Source organism: Sphaeramia orbicularis, chromosome 18 (assembly GCF_902148855.1).
Source record: "Sphaeramia orbicularis chromosome 18, fSphaOr1.1, whole genome shotgun sequence".
In the NCBI taxonomy this organism is placed as follows: Eukaryota; Metazoa; Chordata; class Actinopteri; order Kurtiformes; family Apogonidae; genus Sphaeramia; species Sphaeramia orbicularis.
Window position 1 is genome coordinate 15,366,250 of NC_043974.1, and position 22,172 is coordinate 15,388,421.

General features: G+C 34.8%; 1 protein-coding gene across 4 annotated transcripts in view; it reads left to right on the plus strand.

Moving 5' to 3' along the window:
- The first annotated feature begins 4,163 nt into the window (after positions 1-4,163).
- Positions 4,164-22,172, plus strand: part of peli3 (pellino E3 ubiquitin protein ligase family member 3) — an 88,958-nt gene continuing 70,949 nt past the window's right edge. For 2 of the 4 annotated variants that reach the window (XM_030162824.1, XM_030162826.1), the window contains exon 1: positions 4,164-4,387. The gene's annotated coding sequence lies outside the window, so the exon portion shown is untranslated. The other 2 variants (XM_030162825.1, XM_030162827.1) reach the window with 1 other exon arrangement.

Consider the following 22,172-nt stretch of genomic DNA (forward strand, 5'->3'; position numbering starts at 1 on the left):
GCTAACAAATCAGATCAACACTACATAATCATACATACATACATGTACATAATCAGTTTAATTATATTTTTGGCAAAATACCACATTCACAAATGTAAATTCTCAAATCTCAAACCTTCTTTTTTTAATTTTTTAAATTTGAGCTTACCCAGCATATTTCAAACATTCAATACTCTAAAAATAGAAAAGCTATCAAAACCACTGATTTATGCCACAGATTTGAACTTAGTTTAATTTGATATATTTTGTTTTGTTTTGTTTTGTTTTGTTTTGTTTTGTTTTGTTTTGTTTTGTTTGCATGGTTTGTCCCCTGGCTATGTTCTGTTCTGTTCATGTCTTACACTGGTCTACAAGAAAAATGCTTCCAGAATATAAGTAATGAAATTTTACCACATGAGAGTCACTGATAAAGAAAAGTCAAGTCAAAAATGCTGGTTGGCTGAACTTTCCAAGATACAGCCTTGGGTCAAAATGTGAAATTCAAGAATTAACGAGAGAATGGGTTTGACTCAAAAGGAATATTTGTCTCAGAGCTACAAGATCTACTTCAAAACACTGTCTGCACATTAGAATACATTCACTTTACAGGTTCTATTTAGTGGAAGATTTATAAAACTATTATATAAATGTACATAAACCAATATATATGTGTAATAACACTTTATCATATACCTTGAAAACATCAGCAAACCGGCACTTTTATCATTTCTTTTCCAATTAATCTTATTAAAATACGTAACATTTAGCACATTTAATCTCTGAAGTAAATCATTTCTAAAAAAAAATTGTAGACCAATGTTGTTAGTATGTTAATATTGCATTGTACTCATTATGTCATTATTGTACTTTATACAACATTAAATAAATAAATATGTTGGGGAAAAGAAAAAAAAACAAAAAATTAATGGGAAGGACTCCTGCCCAGAAAAAACACCAGGGCAGTGGAGACACCCCAGTTAGCAAAGAGATACTGGGACGGATCTGGAACAGAATCACACCCCAATTCAGCCCGAAACTGTTTGGTGGATCTGGCCCAGTGTCCAAATGCACATCGGGCCAAAACAGGTACGGCTCTGTGAAACAGATCTTCTACAGAAACGGTCCAGCTCTGGCCCAGCTCCGTTCAATCACATCTAGAATATACACAAGAATCACGTTGGCCCAGATTTGTATTACGACTCTGGTCCAGATCAGCATTACAACTTTGAAAATCAGTCTTGGTTGTGTGATGGGAGGCTGTTCTGGGCTGAATCCGTAAGCCAACAGAACTCTGGAACTGCTAGAGAGAGCTGAAAGACAGATCAGATGCAGATTTGGTCCAAAGTCAGAAAACGGATGTGAGCTATAAACGGATGCAAAGGCTTTAATGCGGATCCGGGCCAAGGGTAACTGCTATCTGGGACCTGTAGGAGACTCTGTGGGACAAAGAACGCTGATCACTATCCTATTTTGTGGAGTTGTCCAGTGATCAAACCATTTTGGGAACAGCTGTGTGAACATTTAAATAACATTTTTACTGAAAAAAATCCTTGTAAATGTGAAGCCCTGTATTTAGGAGATATTTCATATGACGACTGGACTCTGAAAGATAAAAAAAAATTGTTGTTAATGCTTTTAGCAGCGAGTAAAAGACTATCAACAGGAAATGGTTAAAGCCTGAAGCACCCACAACGGAAGAATGGATCAATACAGGACATTTATATTCTGGAGAAGGAGACATTTTGTTTTAAGGGTCAAAAATAATGTTTTTTCACTGTTTGGTCAAAATGGACAAACTATGTTAAATTTGTAATGGATGTGAAATGAATACATCACTGATCTGAATACATTTATATGACATACATTTCTGTTTAGGTTAATGTAAACATACACACCTTAATGTGTCTAATCTTGTTGATGTAGTAGTGGATTAAGCCCTCTCCTTCAGCCCACTTTTCTTACTTTATTTATTTTATTTGTTCTATATTTGACTAAAAATCTTGGATTAGCATCTTCTTTCCATTTGACGTGTGGAAATTGAATTGTACCAGTAAGGGAAGTTTTGTAATCATTGCTTTTCCAAATAAACAAAAAAAACTTCATGGGAAGGAATGCTTCTGGGACCAAAAGAGAGTTTGTTCGAGGTACTCTTTGGAAAAAGGGATTCATAAAGTAGATAACAAACTGGAAGAAAATTCCAAGGCACTCTCTTTAAACATTAAAATGTCTTTATTACCATGACATGGTCATATCTAGACCTGAAGGACTAGCTTTCTTCCAGTTTGTTATAAACAAATAAATAAATATATATTGTATTTTAACACATTAAGGCTAAAGCAATATGATTTTCTTTTTCAGCCAATATTTTACCAATTATTGATGATGAGCAACAAAGTTGTTGTAGCAATATCAATATTTGGAATCAAGATAAGATATTCCTTTATTAGATTTACAGCAGCAATAGTAAAGCACAAACAAAGCACACAAGAGCAAAAAAGAGCAAAATCAAAAATAAAGACAAATGAAAAAAGCTATAAATACTATTTACAGCTGTGCACATGCTGACCACAGGCTGGGTAGAGGAGATACTCATACACCTGTATACACTCATATCTATGCACATAGTTTTATATTTATGTCTATCTATCTATCTATCTATCTATCTATCTATCTATCTATCTATCTATCTATCTATCTATCTATCTATCTATCTATCTATCTACACTGTAAAAAATGACTGTAGAATTAACACCAAAAAGTTGTAAAATTGCAACATAAAAAAACTGTAAGTGACAATACAATGCAAAGTTGTTTATTTGAAAAGATTTTTGTGTTAAAGATTAAATCAAATATAGCTGTAGTTTTTACAGGAAGAGTATGTGAACAAAACCAGATTTGTATGTAGAAATGATGTATTTCTATTGTTTTCAGAAAATAAAACTGTAAATTGAAAAACAATGTGGTGTTGTTTAAACTGCAAGACCATAATGTTGAAATAATGGCATATTTTATATATACTAGTCAACATTTGCTAGGGATCAGTTTTAAATTTGCACAGTAATTGATGTTGTATAATATTTTGGGTGACTTCATATATTATGTGTGTACTTTGGCTAGTCATGTAAAGAAAAATGGACCAAAAGGTAAAAAAAACATAAATTTTTATTGCACTTTCAGGCAAAAGGGTGATACAACCCTAGAAATTAGAGTTCACAACAATTACTCTTCCAATTTTGTTTTCACTGAAACCACTCAGAATGTTCTGAAACACATACGGTGTGATGTCAATAATGTGTGTGGCCACCATCCGCATCCGCAGGCTGTACTCCACTGGGAAAATAAACTGTCAAGTTTCCAGAATTACACCCCTGAATATAGCAAAGTTATAGTCCTGATCCCTAGCAAATATATATAAGTTATTAAAAAAAGTAGACATTTAACAATGCAACATTTTAAATTTGTAAATTAATGGGTCGGTAGAGTTGGTAGAGTGGCTCGTCCAACAACCAAAGGGTTGGTGGTTCGAATCTTGGCTCCGACTGTCCATATGTCCAAGTGTCCATGGAAGACACTGAACCCTAAACTGCTCCCAGTTGGACCTGGTGGTTTTGGAAAGTGCTTTGGACACCATGAAGGTGTAGAAAATGTGCTAAATAAGTGCAGTCCATTTATCATTTAAATCTATGTGTTTAAAATGTTAAATGTACATGTTACTCTGTAAATATGTTTACAGTTGGATGTGTTTTTTACAGTACTGTTCTGGAACCCACAGCTGCCAGTTTTTTTCTGTAAAAACAACAGGATTTTTTTTATTATTTTTTTTTTTACAGTCTATCTATCTATCTATCTATCTATCTATCTATCTATCTATCTATCTATCTATCTATCTATCTATCTATCTATCTATCTATCTATCTATCAACAAATTGTGAAGGTGAGTAAAAAAACAAACAAAATAAAACAAACAAACAAAAATAAACCTTGATGAAATGATGTCACCACAAAAGCATAAACAAAAAGACAATAAACTATGGAAGATGCGTGAAGACACAAACGCGTGCGTCTTATTGTCAGAAGGTTTTCACTAGTGGAGGGAGGGAGAGAGAGAGAGAGGGAGAGAGGGAGGGAGGGAGGGATGTAGGCGTGCCATCGGGGCTGTCTGCTCTTATATCCGGGAGGAATGAACGTGTCTCAGTCTTCAACGTAACGTGAACGGAGGAAAGGCGATGCTCCCGCTCCTCAGCCCCTGCACCTCCTCATCCTCCTCTTCCTCTTCGCTCCTTTTCTTCGTCTTTTACGCGTCCCAGTCCGTAACGGGGGACTGACACAACCCTCACTCACACACCCAGAGGAAGGATTACAAACACATCCGAGCCGGTTCCGGACCTCCATTGGCAAACATCAGCGGGTACGGGCCTGTTTATGTGCTTTTTTTTTTTCTTCTTCCAATCATCTGGTTTTTATTCTAGAGCAGCTTCATCCGCAAAACAGAGCAGGTGGCAGGACGCGCCAGCTGGCCTATGCGCTCTGCTTTATTGCGCTTCTCCTGGATGTGATGGAGGTTAAAGTCAGCTTTTAATTTTTGGTGGAATCGTTGACTTTATGTGTATTCAAGCTGACACCAAGTAAAATTTATTGGTAAGTAACGTCCAACTGATGGAAGTATGGCGAATGGAGGCTTTTACGCGTCCCTTCTTTTATTATTTACATCACTGCTGCTGGTGGTGCTGATGCTGGTGCTGATGCTGATGCTGCTGTGGACGTATGGTAGATATGTGTGTGTTTGTGCGTAAGGAGGGTGTGTGTGTGTGTGTGTGTGTGTGTGTGTGTGTGTGTGTGTGTGTGTGTGTGTTGATGTCTCCCCCTTATAGCTCATGTAGTGTGTGTTGTCTGTGCGGTGGAAGGTGGAATCCCCTGTGGATAAACCCAGCCTGTGCGCGTTAAAAAAATGGCACAATGAGCTGTTTGTGTCGCCAAATAAAATAAAAAACAAAAACAAAAAAAAAAACACCGGAAACAGAGGCCTTTCTGTCTTTTTTTTTTTTTTTTTTTTTGTGGATCCCTCTCATCACAGCCAAATGTGGTCAGGTTACTACATCATCATGTCTTGATACAGAGAAGTACGCGTCATCCACAAAAGCATGGCCCTGGGAAAACGCAATCCGCTGCAATCCGCACAAACAGAACAGGAAGAAGAAAAAGCTCCACAGAGGAGATAGAGGCCATGTTTTTATCATCCTGGAGCAAAAAAAAATCAAGCATTTCTAGTAATGCATAATGAATAGCACCAAATTATATTTAACTGCTTCTGGGGTGCAAACCAGAGGATTTTTTTTTTTTTTTTTTTTTTTTTTTTTTTTGGTGGAACACTTCTAGAAAAAGGCTGATACTTGTGTGTTGGTGCTGTTTGTGTTCTAGTTTGCTGAGTAATAAGACATCTGTAGCTCAGAGGAGAGGGACATGATGCCTCGTAGAGCTTTTGTAGTGTGTTTTGACTGTGTGTTGGCCACTTGCACCCATGAATATGATGCAGTTTAGGAGGTGATATGCAAAAGCTTCATGGTGTCAGTGAGAAAACTGTAAAAATGGAGTGATTTAGAAATGTGGATGTGCAGAATCCAGCTGTATGAATGTTCTGTTCTTGGTTATGTAACAGTGATATAGTACGCTATGTTCATACAATATAGTATTATACTGGATAGATGAAAAAAAAATGAAGAAAATTTTAAAAAAGAAACTTATTATTGCGTCTTATTTCAAGTAAAATCATCTGCCAGTGCAGTTTCTCAAAATAAGAAAATATTATCTACACTGTAAAATATGGCAAGTTGATCTTACTTAACCCTCTGGTATCCCGTCCACCAAGGCCCTTACTAAGCACCAAGTGTGCCTTTTTGGCACACTTGTGGAATAATGTCAGAAAATTTTTTTATATAGTTTGTTTTTAATTCTTTTACACTTTTTTCTATTTCATCAACTTGAGCTGTAAGTAAAAATACCAAATACTCAATAATTATCACATTTTTTAACCCTTTAAATGCCGTGTTTGTAATGTAAACAAACCATTTTTTTGATAAAAACATATTTTTTTCAGTGTACTACAGAAAAACTGGATCACATTTGAATTTTGCAGCCTGGCATATGTCAGTGATTAACTCCAACACTGGTTAATTTGCATTATTATTTTTGGCGCCAGTTTATTAATGATAACGCCTCAGGGTCCCCCCAGAAAAGCTAGGGGAGGTGTATGGATGGATGGATGGATGGATGGATGGACACAGCATTTCATTCAAACTAAATGACATGAATATACATCACTAAATGTACAATAACATGAGTCAAACTTTATTAGCTTGACTCGTCTGCAAATATTATTTATGTCTGACTCACATCAGATAGAGTTTGGTTGGCAGTAGAAAACAACTCCCATGATCCCACACTTCCACTCCCATGCACCATTTGTTATTGTTTTCGTTGAATCAGCCATTTAATTGGCGTTGGAAGTGACAGGGAGTAATGGACGATCTACGAGCAACTATATTCATCCTACTAGAACCAACGTGTCTGGAGCAGCTTGTTTTCTACAAAACACACATCACAATACAGATAAACAAAAAACAAACAAAAAACTAAATTAAAAAAATTTAATTTTAATTTAATTAAAAAACTACATTAAGCTGCAGGTACATGTGATAACAGCAGAAAAAAAATGAAGTGGAAAAAAGCTTTAAAAAAGGCAGAAAAATAATAATTATGTCCCCATTGTAATTAGATCTGATTATGCAAAACTGGAAGATGAAACAGACTGTTTTTTGTTTTGTTTTGTTCGCTTTTTATTGATTTCCAATAGACAAACATACATAATACATCAACACATAGCACACTAATTGCACAATAAAATGCAAATTAAACTCACTGCGCGCGCGCACACACACACACGCACAAACTAAGAGAAAAATAAAATTTAAAAAATTATTTAAAAAAAGTTACTACTTGCTACTACTACTAATAATAATAATATAATAAAAAAAACTACTACTACTACTAATAATAATAATATAATAAAAAAACTACTACTACTACTAATAATAATAATATAATAAAAAAACTACTACTACTACTACTACTACTAATAATAATAATAATAGCACACACAACACATAAATAATAATAATAATAATAATAATAATAATAATAATAATGGCAATATTAATAATAACAATACTACTACTACTACTACTACTATTACTACTACAACTACTACTACTACTATTACTACTACTACTACTACTACTACTACTAATACTACTACTACTACTACTACTAATACTAATACTACTACTACTACTACTACTACTACTAATAATAATAATAATAATAATAATAATAATAATAATAATAATAATAATAATAGCACACACAACACATAAATAATGATAATAATGATAATAATGATAATAATGATAATAATAATAATAATAATAATAATAATGGCAATATTAATAATAACAATACTACTACTACTACTATTACTACTACTACTACTACTACTACTAATACTAATACTACTACTACTACTAATACTAATACTAATACTACTACTACTACTACTACTACTAATAATAATAATAATAATAATAGCACACACAACACAGAAAGAAAAAAAAAAGGGGGAGCTGTCACACTCTTTACAGATGAGTATAATTTAATGTTTCTTGAGAAAGTCCGTTTCAGAAATGGACTTTCAGAAACAGACTAGTTAACAAATGTAGAAGGTCTCAGGACTAACAGACCCCCATGGGAGGTCCTCATGAGACCACTACTATGAGCTGTAACAACATGTTTGTTGGTTTGACACCTGTGCAGGTGAGCGCAGCCCCATCCAGTGGGATCAGGCAGATCCAATCACCTTCAGCCTCATGATGTAATGACTAAAAAAATAGTAAATTCATGATAAGTGCAATCTCTCTGTATCATATATTAATTGTGAATGTTTCTTTAGTCATTCCATCCCAGTGCTGTTCTATTTTATGTACTTGATTTTAGTCAATAATGTACATCAGAACATTGCATAACAGACTGATCTCAATAAATGAATGTCATGCCAGTTCTTATCGCATTTGGTGTGCCATATGTACGCATTTTTGACCTTTCGTGTGTTATTCAGCGTCATTTGATCAATTTACGCCAACATCTCCAGATCACATAACCCTAACCCTCAGTGTGCAGTATTTGACGCATCAATCCAGGTCGGACAGGGGGTTAATAACGGCAAGAACATACATGCGGAAAACTTCTAATGTGTTCAGATACCGCGCTAATGAAAAGTGGCGTGTTTATGTGAGTCATGATACCACGTTGGTTATAATGAGATGATGTCGCACAGATATGATGTATGGTTTTAGTAAAGAAGGCTAGTTTTCAAGTTTTGTCCTGAGTTCCTGTAGGCAGAATATAATTTACAAAAATCCGACATCTTCAATAACAGTGAACCACCCTTTTAAACCTATCGTATCTAATATTCCTACATTAATTATGTACAAACAATTATGCATATTTTCCATATTTTGATCACCTGTGTACAAGCAAGGTTATTATCGTTAACGAAAACGAACGAAATGACGAAAACTAAAATTGAAAAAACATTTTCGTTAACTGAAATAAATAAAAACTCTAATTAAAAGAAAAAAACGATAACTAACTGAAACTGTATCGTGAGCTTACAAAACTTACTAAAACGTATAAAAATTATGGATACAATTCCCTTCGCTTTCGTCTTTGTCAATGTCGGATTGATATGAAATTAATTTATTTCACTTCAGCAGTTTGAGCTGGTGACACCATATGACACTTCACAGTCTGTCATGTCTGGTCACTGGTGGTTTCCAGTCGTCTTCTGGTCCCCACTCTACCTGGAACATACAGACTGAAGGTGGGACACAGCAGCACAGTCCTGTCTGGGGTTTACTGTAGTCATACATGGGTCAGGTTTTTTTTTTTTTTTTTTTTTTTGGCGTACCGTGTGTGTGCGCGTGAGTGACAGACAGAGCTGAGCTAAAGGACAGAGTCAAACAGGACTAGCATCCAGGTTAAAACTGGACAGTTTATCACCATGAAAAGGCCTCCCAAGCCCTGAACTGCACAGTTTAGAAGAGGAGAAAAGAGGAGGATGAAAACTAATCCAATTACAGAGGTATGGAACCTGTTAGAATGTTAAAAAACGTTTGATGTTACTAGCTACAGCTAGCTGAACTGAACTGAAGCAAAGTTAGCTAATAATGGAACTGGAGATGATTAAGATATGAGAGATCTGCTAAGGTGTGGTTTACTGATGAGGAACTGGGTTATATATGTTTATAAGTGGTTTATATATGTTTCTGTCTGCTTTAACTGCTGGTTAGCTGGTTTATAATAGGTTCCTATCTGCTTTAATTGCTGGTTAGCTGGTTTATAATAGGTTCCTATCTGCTTTAACTGCTGGTTAGCTGGTTTATATATGTTTCTATCTGCTTTAACTGCTGGTTAGCTGGTTATATATGTTCCTATCTGCTTTAACTGCTGGTTAGCTGGTTATATATGTTTCTATCTGCTTTAACTGCTGGTTAGCTGGTTATATATGTTCCTATCTGCTTTAACTGCTGGTTAGCTGGTTATATATGTTTCTATCTGCTTTAACTGCTGGTTAGCTGGTTTATATATGTTCCTATCTGCTTTAACTGCTGGTTAGCTGGTTATATATGTTTCTATCTGCTTTAACTGCTGGTTAGCTGGTTTATATATGTTCCTATCTGCTTTAACTGCTGGTTAGCTGGTTATATATGTTTCTATCTGCTTTAACTGCTGGCTGCTTTGTGCATCTCCTCTCATGCTTTGCACATCTTCGCGTTGTTTCACGTAAGTGACGTTGTGTATGGATTGCACCCCCCCCAACCTGCTATAGGGAATTTATACATTGTACAGTACATTGTGTCTCTGCTCAGTCCATGAGCCGCCCTAACCCGACCCCCAAATAAAGTGTCCAGGGTAACCCATATCCGCGCCTCACTAATTTCTTTGAATAGGATGATGAGGAAGATAAAATATATGAAATAACTAAAACTAATACTAAAACTAAATTAAACTAAAACTAAGCATTCAGAAAAAAACGATAACTAATAAAAACTAACAAACCTGCTCTAAAAACTAATTAAAACTAACTGAATAAGAGAAATAAAAGTCAAAACTAATTAAAACTAAACTATAATTAAAAATCCAAAACTATTATAACCTTGTGTACAAGGGATGTAACGAAATGAAAATTTCATATCACGGTTACTGTGACTAAAATTATCACGGTATTGTTGAAATTGTGCTCAAAATGATCAAAAAGTACTGACACACACACTGAAATAATTTAACCAAGTTGTAAAAAATAAATAAATAAATAAAATAAATAATTGGCACAATGTACCTTCTGTTGCAGAAACATTCAAATATTAACCCTTAGTGGTCTGAGCCTATTTTGGCTGTTTTTCAGTCCTTTTGATTTTGCCTTTATATACTATAAACAAATGTTTACTATACCCATGTTTGGTATCTTTTTTTTTTTCAGCACAACTTTATTCATATCATCTGTCTATTTTTTTATTTTAACCTACTATACAAACACAAAAGGACAAAAACACTAAAAAAAAAAAAGTAAAATCCGATTTGAAAAATGTATATAATTTATTGCATAAATAACACACAGATGCTTAACGAACCTTTTCAAAGACTTTAAAAGTGAATATCGGTTCCAAATATGAGTTATATACAATTAAAATTGTAATAAATTAAAACTATACTCAAATATTTGACATAAAAGCAGATTTTTACATAGGCGTTTTCTCCCTTAAAAGTGCGGTAATCAAACACAGTTATCATGATAATTAGAATTTAAACGGTAAAACTAACCATCTGCAATTTTACCGCGGTTTATCATTATACCGGTAATCGTTACATCCCTAATGTGTACGTTCTTTGATCAAATGTTGTCAAAAGAGAAATCAGTGATTTTATTCAACATAACATGCATGTTAACAGTAATGTAAAAGATGAATCTTTTGCTGAATAACATGAACATCACTAAATATAATGTGGATAAAATTCAAATGCATTATACCATCTGTCTACAGAATCTTCAACAGTGGTGGTGAAAACAACAACTCCCATGATCCCATGCTACTACAGTTTCATCTACAAAAGCCTTTTTTTAAAATATTTTGACTGAAACCCTGAGACTGGATGGAAACTAACCAACTCATGGACATGGCGTATTTATAATTAGAGCACCATGCAGTTAAGATTTTACACCGAGAATGAGCATGAAGGACGCTATAAAAAGCCCACGTACTATATTTTTAGTACTTCACTATGAAATGCTGACTCAGTAATCCTTGAAATGTGAATTCTCTCCAGTAAGTAGTGCAGTATAAGATTCTGTTCTGCAATAGCAATGCAATATTTATTCATTATTTATCAAAAATAAATGCAGTATTTTCATATAGACTTGGCTCGTAGGTATACATACTGTTACATACACATACGTACTGTTCTTATAGGCAGTACATACTGTTAATATTACTCATACTGTAAATATACGTACATACTTTGATTCATGGTTAATATTGTTCATATTGTTCATAGATAAACTGTACATACTATCACATACTGTTAATACTGGAAATGTGTGTTTCATACTTTGTCCAGTTTTATTTTTTAGTCTACTGAGCTCTATTCTTATGTTACTTTGTTTTCTATGTTCTTATCTTATTTTCAGTTTTTGTAATTTTATTATCGTTCTATTCTTATTTCTGTAGTACTGGTGTTTTGTTAATATTGCTGCAATGACTGGAGTAGCACAATGACAATAAAGGCTATTCTATTCTATAATAATAATAATAATAATAATAATAATAATAATAATAATAATAATAATAATAATGAATTGCATAATTATTATTCTATTCTATTCTATTCTATAATAATAATAATAATAATAATAATAATAATAATAATAATAATGATAAATTGCAGCATTATTATTCTATTCTATTCTATTCTATTCTATTCTATTCTATTCTATTCTCTATCATGGGTCTCCAACTCATTTTAGTTCTGGGGCCACATAGTTCATTCAAATTTGCTCTGAAGTGGGCCAGACCAGTAAAATAATAACATAATAATATATAAATAATCAACTCCAAAGTTTCCTTACATGATGAAAATGTTTACATCTACAAACTATCCTCTAAAATTTTGTCTTGAAATTTCTGAAGAAAAATAAGTACAATTTTAACAACAGTACACCTCAGTTTATCATTTCCACATGTTCATTAAAATTTACAGATCACAGTGGAGCTACAAATACACAAAACATTTAGGAACAGGCAGAATATTGGTAAAATTATACTCTTCTGAAGGCATTTCAGGTTATACACTTTTTTTGTGAAATGATGGTTTGTTTTAGTGTAAATACAGGAAAATTACATGAAAATGTTGACATCTACAGAGAAAAAATTGGAGTTGTGAGTATTTCTAGGTTATTATGATAGTATTTTACCAACTGACCCACTTGAGACTGAATTGGTCTGTATGTGGAACCTGAACTAAAATGATTGTTAATATCTTCAGTGGGGATGGGAGTCGAGAACCGCTTCTTTTTGAGAACCGGTTCCCAGTAGCTCAATTCCTTGGAATCGTTTGCCTGCCTGCTTAACGATTCTGCTATTCGATTCTGCCTTTGTTGTGCATGCGTGATGACGTCACAAGTATGCTGCATTGTTTTGGTTTAGAACGTAGCCAACATGGCACTGAGGCAGAAACGCTCCAAAGTATGGTTGTAATGATATGAAAAATTCATATTCATGGTTATTGTGACCAAAATTATCACGGTTATCATTATTATTGTGGTATTGTTGAAAGTGTGCTCAAAATGTTCAAAAAGTACTAATACACACACTGAAATAATTTAACCAAGTGTTATTTTGAAAAAAAAAAACAAAAAAAAAACAAAAAAACAAGCAAAATAATTGGCACAATATACCTTCTGTAGGCAGAAACATTCAAGTATTAACCCTTACTGGTCTGAGACTATTTTGTCCATTTTTCAGTCCTTTTGATTTTGCCTTTATATACTATATAAACAAATGTTTACCGTACCCATGTTTGGGATCTTTTTTTCTATCTCATCTGTCTATTATTTTTTTCACTTTAACCTACTATATCAACACAAAAGGACAAAAAACACACAAAATATATAAAATCCGATTTGAAAAATGTATATAATTTATTGCATAAATAACACACAGATGCTTAACGAACCTTTTCAAAGACTTTAAAAGTGAATATTGGTTCCAAATATTAGGTATATAAAATTAAAATTGTAATAAATTAAAACTATACTCAAATATTTGACGTAAAAGTAGATCTTTACATAAGCGTTTTCTCCAGAAAAGTGCGGTAATCAAACACGGTTATCATGATAATTAGAATTTAAATGGTAATACCAACCGTTGGCAATTTTACTGCGGTTTATTGTTATACCGGTAATTGTTACATCTGTACTCCAAAGTATGGCTATATTTCACCTAAAAAGTTGACAGCACGTCCACTGGTAACACTGTCAAAGCTTCCATTTCCTCAAGGGGAAATCCCTCCAATCTGCTCAAACATTTGTGCACAGCATGAAATTAATTTGCAGGAATGTCACATGTTTGATACACAACTTAGCGACGCTTGTGAGTCTAGCAGCAGAGCAAACACCAGGCTGTCATCCAGACCTGGTTGTATGGGGGCAACAAATGTTCTGCCCCTTCAAATAAAAGTTTCTGAAGGTAGGGGAAAGGAAAATGAGGTGCACAACAGCGGCAGAAATAGAGGAATTAGTGAAGCATCTTAAGTTTCACTGTCACTGTATGGTGCCCCCCCCCCCCCCCCCCACAGTGCATACTGTATATGTTATATTTTTTGTGCAGAGATGGAAATATACAAGACACTTAATGCAAACACACCCGTTTGTCACCCAGTGAGAATCGATAAGAGAATCAATAAGGAACTGGATCGATAAGCAAAACTGATAATGGAATCGGAATCGTTAAATTCTTACCGATTCCCATCCCTAATCTTTGCATTTCACAAATTCATCCCACGGGCTGGACTGGACCCTTTGGTCGGCCACATTTGGTCCCCGGGCCGCATGTTTGAGACCCCTGATTCATATCAGCTCACAAATCAGACTTAGGACATGCATGTGACCAACCAGGGTGCAATTTACTGAGGGGGTGGAAAGGGTCAACCCCCCCCTCTGGTTTTTACATCCCTACGTCTGCTCAGTGAATTTTATCCTCGGAGGAGGGGGGCAACCAACCATTGTAAATAACATGCAGGTTGTGACAGTTTTCTTACACCTATATCCTACATTACTAACACTAACGTTCACCTGAACCGAACTGTCGGCAGTCTGAGAATTCGCGAACATCCCCATGCACTGGGGTGCTGTAAAGGGGGGGGGGTAAACATGACAGATTCATGGGGCCCAGCATTTGTAGGGGGGCCATAGAGCAGTGGAGGGGGTCCAGTGGATACAGGTTAGAAGTTGTGAAAATTTCGTGTAAGATCCGCTGTATAATAGAGGAAAAGAACCCGAGAGCTGGACGTTGAAAGTATGTAAAGTTTCAGGGCACACTGTAGGATTTGTGTTAAAATAAAATGCCTTTATTACTCCATGCCAACCTTTTAAAATACAGCCAACACGTTGCGACCTGTGGTCTTCATCAGGGCTTTTTTCACCAGTGAGTTACACACCTTCATACAATCACTTTAAAGTGATTGTGAGTTACACACCCTCCGAGGCCACCATTCCAAGGCACACCTCCTACAACAATGTTTTTCAACCTTGGGGTCGGGACCCCACATGGGGTCACCTGGAATTTCTAGTAATTGATAAAAATACCAAAAAAAACCTTACTAATAAAATATATGTTGAGTTGACAGAGACAATCACAATCCATAAAAGACATGACAAACTGTGAAGCTGAAACCGAAGCACTGTGGTTCTGTTTATCTGTCAAATGTTCATTGTGGCCAGTATGTATATATTGATTCAAAATTCCTTAATTGTTCGGTAATTCATTGTCAGCCTTGTAAATCCAAGCTGGACTGACTGTACATATCCTGACCAAGGAAAATAAAATTCTCATTTTGTGCAGTAATCTACACCTGGCTTTACTGCCTCCGTCCATAATAAATGTCGTCTAAAATTAACGTTTATTTGCAACATAGTAAAGCAAACTATTACATGATCAAAAACAAATTAATTTTAGCAAAAAAATTTCTCTGTTTTGAATGTCTGGGGTCGCCAGAAATTTCTGATGTTAAAATGGGGTCACAAGCCAAAAAAGGTTGGAAACCACTGTCCTACAGTGTGCCTTGGAATATTTTTTGAAATCTCGCATGCTAATGCAGATTTTTTCGACTGTAAATAGTAAGACACACCACAAGTTTCCAAAGAGCACCTGTGGATAATCATCAAGATGACCCAGCAGCACTTCCACTCTGTTGGTTTGTGTAAAGTTTCAGTTTTGTTTCACGCCAGCGTTAGTTACATTACTTATGGACCCCACGTATATACATTTACATTTACATTTATGCATTTGGCAGACACTTTTTTCCAAAGTGACTTACAGGGGAAAACCAAAAAAAAAAAAAAAAAAGTAATAAAATAAAATAAAATACAAGAATAGATTAAAGCGATAAAGCAGCTATACAATTAAAAACAGTGTCGTACAGAACATTAAAAAGCAAAATTCTAGATTAAAAATACAAGAATAGATTAAGAAGACATTAAAACAGCTGTACAATTAAAAACAGTGAAATAGAAATACCAAGTAAGACAACAGAATAACCATAATAATACATTTAAAATGGAATGTTTGAAAGTGCTAGGACAGGAGGTGTACATATACATAGGGAGGGATGGATGGATGGATAGATGATAGATGGATGGATAGATAGATAGATAGATAGATAGATAGATAGATAGATAGATAGATAGATAGATAGATAGATAGATAGATAGATAGATAGATAGATAGATAGATAGATAGATAGATGGATGGATGGATGGATGGATGGATGGATGGATGGATGGATGGAGGGAGGAAGGGAGGGAGGGATGGAGAGAGAGAGAGAGAGAGAGGGAGGGAGGGATAGAGAGAGAGAGAGAGAGGGATGGATGGATGGATGGATGGAGGGAGGGAGGGAGGGAGGGAGGGATGGATGGATAGAGAGAGAGAGAGGGATGGATGGATGGATGGATGGATGGAGGGAGGGAGGGAGGGAGGGATAGATAGATAGATAGATAGATAGATAGATAGATAGATAGATAGATAGATAGATAGATAGATAGATAGATAGATAGATAGATAGATAGATAGATTCAAGTCACTCTATCCCACCCTACATATGACCAAATGTATATAGGCTTAAATATACAGTGTATATATGTATATGTACAGTGTCTGTGCTTTATTAGTACATTTAACATGGCTGAAATTCCACACATCTGTCGAGTCACTTTTATTACATGACATTTCTCCCCTTTTCCCACTGAGCTACAGGGCGAGAACAGGCTAACTCTATAGATAGTAAAGGCCGTATGCGCTTCAGTCAGTTGATAGTGGGAGTGACCTTCATAGAGTCCTGCTGTGGGTGGCGTGTTGGCTTTCCACTCCGCTGTTTGTGTCTCCCGTCGCTTGTGTTTTTGAAGTGCAGCGACTGGTGCTTAATGAGAAAATAGACAAACAAAGGTGACAGGCTCCAATATCCTCGTCTCCGCTAACAGGTTGGGGTCTGTCTGCCGGCGGGGTCACGTGACCTGCGTTCTTTGATATTTAAATGGTTCAGGTGAATGCTAGGTGCGTTCTCTTTTCATGTCTCAGGCTCGGCTCCGTGTTTTCTCACTCTTTATCCCATATTTCTGATCGCCTTAGTGCAGGGGTGTCAAACTCACATGCAGCCTAATATGATCTGAAGTGGGCCGGAACCAGTAACATAATCTAAATCAGGGGTCGGCAACCTGCGGCTCCGGAAAAATAGGCTTTAAGACTAAATTCAATGATGAATAAAATTAATTTTTCAATAAGTACCTCATGAATTTGGTGTTTTGGTATTAGTACTTCATATACAGGGTGGGAAAGCAAAATTCACAATGAACATTTAGTTGTTTTTTCTCAGCAGGCACTACGTCAATTGTTTTGAAACCAAACATATACTGATGTCATAATCATACCTAACACTATTATCCATACCTTTTCAGAAACTTTTGCCCATATGAGTAATCAGGAAAGCAAACGTCAAAGAGTGTGTGATTTACTGAATGCACTCATCACACCAAAGGAGATTTCAAAAATAGTTGGAGTGTCCATAAAGACTGTTTATAATGGAAAGAAGAGAATGACTATGAGCAAAACTATTACGAGAAAGTCTGGAAGTGGAGGAAGCAACAAAAAACGTACCAAAGCTTGTATTAAAGCTCTCAAATCCAAATTTCCTAAAGGATCCAACCAAATCCATGAGAAAAATGGTAATTGAACTTGAGGTAGACAACAAGACTGTTAGAAATGCAGTAAAATATGATTTGAAGTTAAACTCTTACACAAGAACACCAAAACACTTGTTGACAACAGCAACAAATCCAACTTTAACAATTTTTGGGAATCATGTTTATGGCTGCCTTCTAGCCCAGATCTAAACCCTCTGGATTATGCAATTTGGGGCATTTTAGAACATGCTACCAATGGAACATCACACAGCAATGTCGACTTTCTTAAAGATACTATTAAAGAAGAATGGGAGAAGTTGTCACCCGAATATTTGAGGAACACTTGCGCAAGTTTCAGGAAGCGTGTGAAGGCAGTTATTGAGAAAGAAGGAGGACACATAGAATAAAAACATTTTCTATTATGTACATTTTCTTGTGGCAAATAAATTCTCATGACTTTCAATAAACTAATTGGTCATACACTGTCTTTCAGTCCCTGCCTCAAAATATTGTAAATTTTGCTTCCCCACCCTGTACTATTAGCACAAATACTACATTTGGAGTAATCATACTCAAAAATCCCTTCCAAGCTACAACAGTGTTTGTTTTCATCTGAAATAGGCTTTAAGACTAAATTCAGTGATGAATAAAATAGATTTTTCCAATAAGTACCTTGTGAATTTGGTGTTTTTGGTATTAGTACTTCATATACTATTAGCACAAATACTATGAGCTACTTTTACTGTGTACTTTTAGAGTAATCATACTCCAGAATCCAAAGGTTAAAAAAAAGGATTAAAACTTTTAAAAGTTTATAAGCTCTGTTATTTTTTGCAGCTCCAGACTATTTTTTTTTTGGCAGAAGAGGGGGCAAAATGGCTCTTTTGATAATAAAGGCTGCAGACCCCTGATCTAAATAATAGGATAAGAACTGATAAATAATGTCAACTCCAATGTTTTCTCTATGTTTTTGAGTGAAAAAAGCAAAATTCCTTGAGGAAAATGTTTATATGTACGAACTGCACTTGAGCATAACATGAACAAATATGAACAACCTGGAAGTTCTTAAGAAAAATAATGGCAATTTTAACAATATTACGCCATTAGTTTTATCATTTATACATGTGCATTATAACTTACAGATCACAGTGGATCTACAAATACACAAAATATTTAATAACAGGCAGAATATTGATAAGATTCCACATACTTCAGACATTTTTGTTCAGGTAATTCACATTTTTTTGAAAGGCTAGTCTGTAAATGTAAACATTTGTGTAATTTTACTGTTTTTACACTAAAACAAAGTGGGGAAAAAATGGTTGTCATTATTTAATTTTTTTTTTTTTTATGATAGTATTTTACTGATCTGACCCACTTTAGATTGAACTGACCTAAAATAAATTTTACATTCTTGATTGTTAATATTTTCAGTGTAATTTTTGCATTTCAAAAATTCATCCCACGGGCCAGACTGGACCCTTTGGTGGGCTGGATTTGGCCCCCGGGCCGCATGTTTGACACCTGTGCCTTAGTGCATCCCAGACAGGAGGGCCATTTAGGAGCAGACGGGACACTCGTACATCACTGCTGTTAGCTACATCTGAGCCGGGTTTATGACGCCGAACACAAAGTCCCATCAAATGAGCATCATAATAAACCTATTACAGTTTAACTCTCATGGGTCATATGACGTAATTTTACTGACATCATGACATGCTTTTAAAGGAACGTTGTTGTTATTGTTGTTGTGTGGTTTTGTGGCGGTGTGTTGTTCATTAAGCATCCACCTGTACCTTTCCCTTAGGGAGGAAGTTTTCCTCCTTGTCGCCGCCTTCTCCCTGTAGGACTGAGATTTACCGTATGTTGATTTCCAAAGAGCCATGAGGTCAGAGCACTGCTGATAAACTGTACTTGCACATTAAAGCTTGTGTAAATTTGTGTTCTGAGTTTGTTAAACTGTAGAAAACTGTCTCATCTGACAGACTTAGAGGGATGATTTCCAAATTAAATAACCTTTCCTCACTGATTTATCACCATTTATTTTATCTATTGATATCATACGCTGCATTTGCGTTTTTCATTGAATATCATGTTATGTAATTGAATGTTGTAAGTTGCTGCTAGCTGTGAAATTTCCCCACAGTGGGATAAATAAAGTCATATCTTATCTTATCTTATTTTATCTTATCTTAAGTTAACTTAACTTATTCTTATCTTATCTTATTCTTATCCTATCTTATTTTTATCTGATTTTTATTCTTATCTTATCCTATCTTATCTTATTCTTATCTTATCTTAAGTTAACTTAACTTTTTCTTATTTATTCTTATCCTTATCTTATTCTTATCCTATCTTATTTTTATCTAATTCTTATTCTTATCTTATCTTATTCTTATCCTATCTTATCTTATTCTTATTTTTATTATCTTATCTTATTTGTATCTTATCTTATTCTTAGCTTATCTTATTCTTATCTCATCCTATCTTATCTTATCATATCTTAACTTATCTTATCATATCATATCTTATTCTTATCTTATTCTTAGCTAATCTTATTTTTATCTTATCTAATCCTATCTTATCTTATTCTTAGCTTATCTTATTCTTATCTCATCCTATCGTATCTTATCTTATCATATCTTATCTTATATCATATCTTATTCTTATCTTATTTGTAACTTATCTTATTCTTAGCTTATCTTATTTTTATCTTATCCTATCTTATCTTATTCTTATTTTTATTATCTTATTTGTATCTTATCTTATTCTTAGTTTATCTTATTCTTATCTCATCCTATCTTATCATATCTTAACTTATCTTATGGTATCTTATTCTCATCTTATCCTTTCTTATCTTATTCTCGTTTTATTATCTTATCTTATCTTATCTTATCTTATCTTATCTTATCTTATCTTATCTTATCTTATCTTATTCTTATCTTATCTTATCTTATCAGGTGTTTTCCTTTATTTAATTCACTGGTCATGTCAATGTTCATAAAAGCTCTGAGTAAATCCAAAGGTTATTATATCAAAACACAGAAAACTGCAGTAAAAAAAGACCTTTTCAGCAAAAAACAAGCACCTCCATCCACTGTCATTTCACAAACTCTATTGGTTTTACTGGTGAATCAATGTTACAGAAGATGACGATGTTTCCACTTTCACTGTGGAGCCTCTGAACGTCCAAAAAAAAGAAACATATTATGCTGCTGAAAAGCAAAGAAACTGCATTTTACCTGAATTATTTCAACGGTATTGATAGGATTAGTGGTTGAAAAGTCATTAAACCTTTCAGATCAGTAGATGTGTTTGGTCACCAGTGGCTCTTTAGGTCTTTGAGGGTAAAGAAAAAAAACAGCCAGTATATAAAACTGTCAAAATCATGAAAAATAAGCACTATTCTGTGTTGTGTATTCATAAACGTCCTGAAACCATTGTCTAGTCATGGGAAAAGTACAGCCTCTTCACCTGAAAAAGTGGATGTTTCTTCTGGCAGTTTTATTGGACTCCAGTTCAGAGCCAGAGAATACTTTATCCAAGAATCAGCATTGTTCCTCTAAGGGTGCACCGGTTTCATTTTAAAAGAGTGTTTTATATCTATCTGCATTAGGTTTTCAGCAGAGTTTCAGAAAGTCCAAATATTCTATCACACCTGAAACACATCAGAATCAGAATACTTCAGTAATCCCAGGGGGAAATAATTACCTTTTGGTTCGGTTTCTTTGTCTCTTTGATGGTTAACACTCTAGCAACAAAACTATTTTTCAAATCTTTTTTTTTCTCCTCCATTTACTTATAATGGACAAAATTTCAAATGTCTGTAGCAGCAAAACTATTGCTTGAATTCATACCAAATTTGGTTTATATATTGCTAGTGACTCAATATAAATGGCATTACATTTTGGGAAACATAGATCAAAGTAATAATTTTTTATGAATTTTTACTCTTTTTTTTTTCTTCATTTACTTATAACAGGCAAAATTCAAATGTCTGTAGCAACAAAACTATTGGTTTTACTCATACCAAATTTGGTTTATAGACTGCCAGTGACATAGAATATGTGTGGTTACATTTTGGCAAAAGTAGGTCAAAATTAAAAATTTTTTATGAATTTTTAAATTCTTTTATTTGTCCCATTTACTTATAATGGGTGAAATTTCAAATGTTTATAAAAACATCAATTTTGTTTCAATTCAGTTTTCTCTGTTTAGATATAATAACCTTTGAATTTACTCTGAGGTTTTATGAACTTCTACATTAGTCTTTAGTGTTTCATCAGAGAAACAAGAAAGCAGAAAGGGGGGCGCTGAGACCGAAATGGGGGGTGTTAGTCTGTATAAGTATCAATATCAAGCAGCGTGGTATGCCCCCACTTGCTCCTCCACAACAAGGTACATCATGGCACCCGTTTTTGGTGGTAACATCTGTTGTGTTTACAACCCCCCCCCCATCGCAAGGGGGTGCTACCTATTGTATAGATATATGAGCTCCATCAGACCTGCCCCCCCCCCGCTTCAGAAAGGGGATTGTACACGACAATGATGACGTAAGGGGGGCCATTCCCTACAGAGTGCTATCACAGCTGCCCACTGACCCCCCCCCCCCCCCAAAAAAAAAAAAAACAAT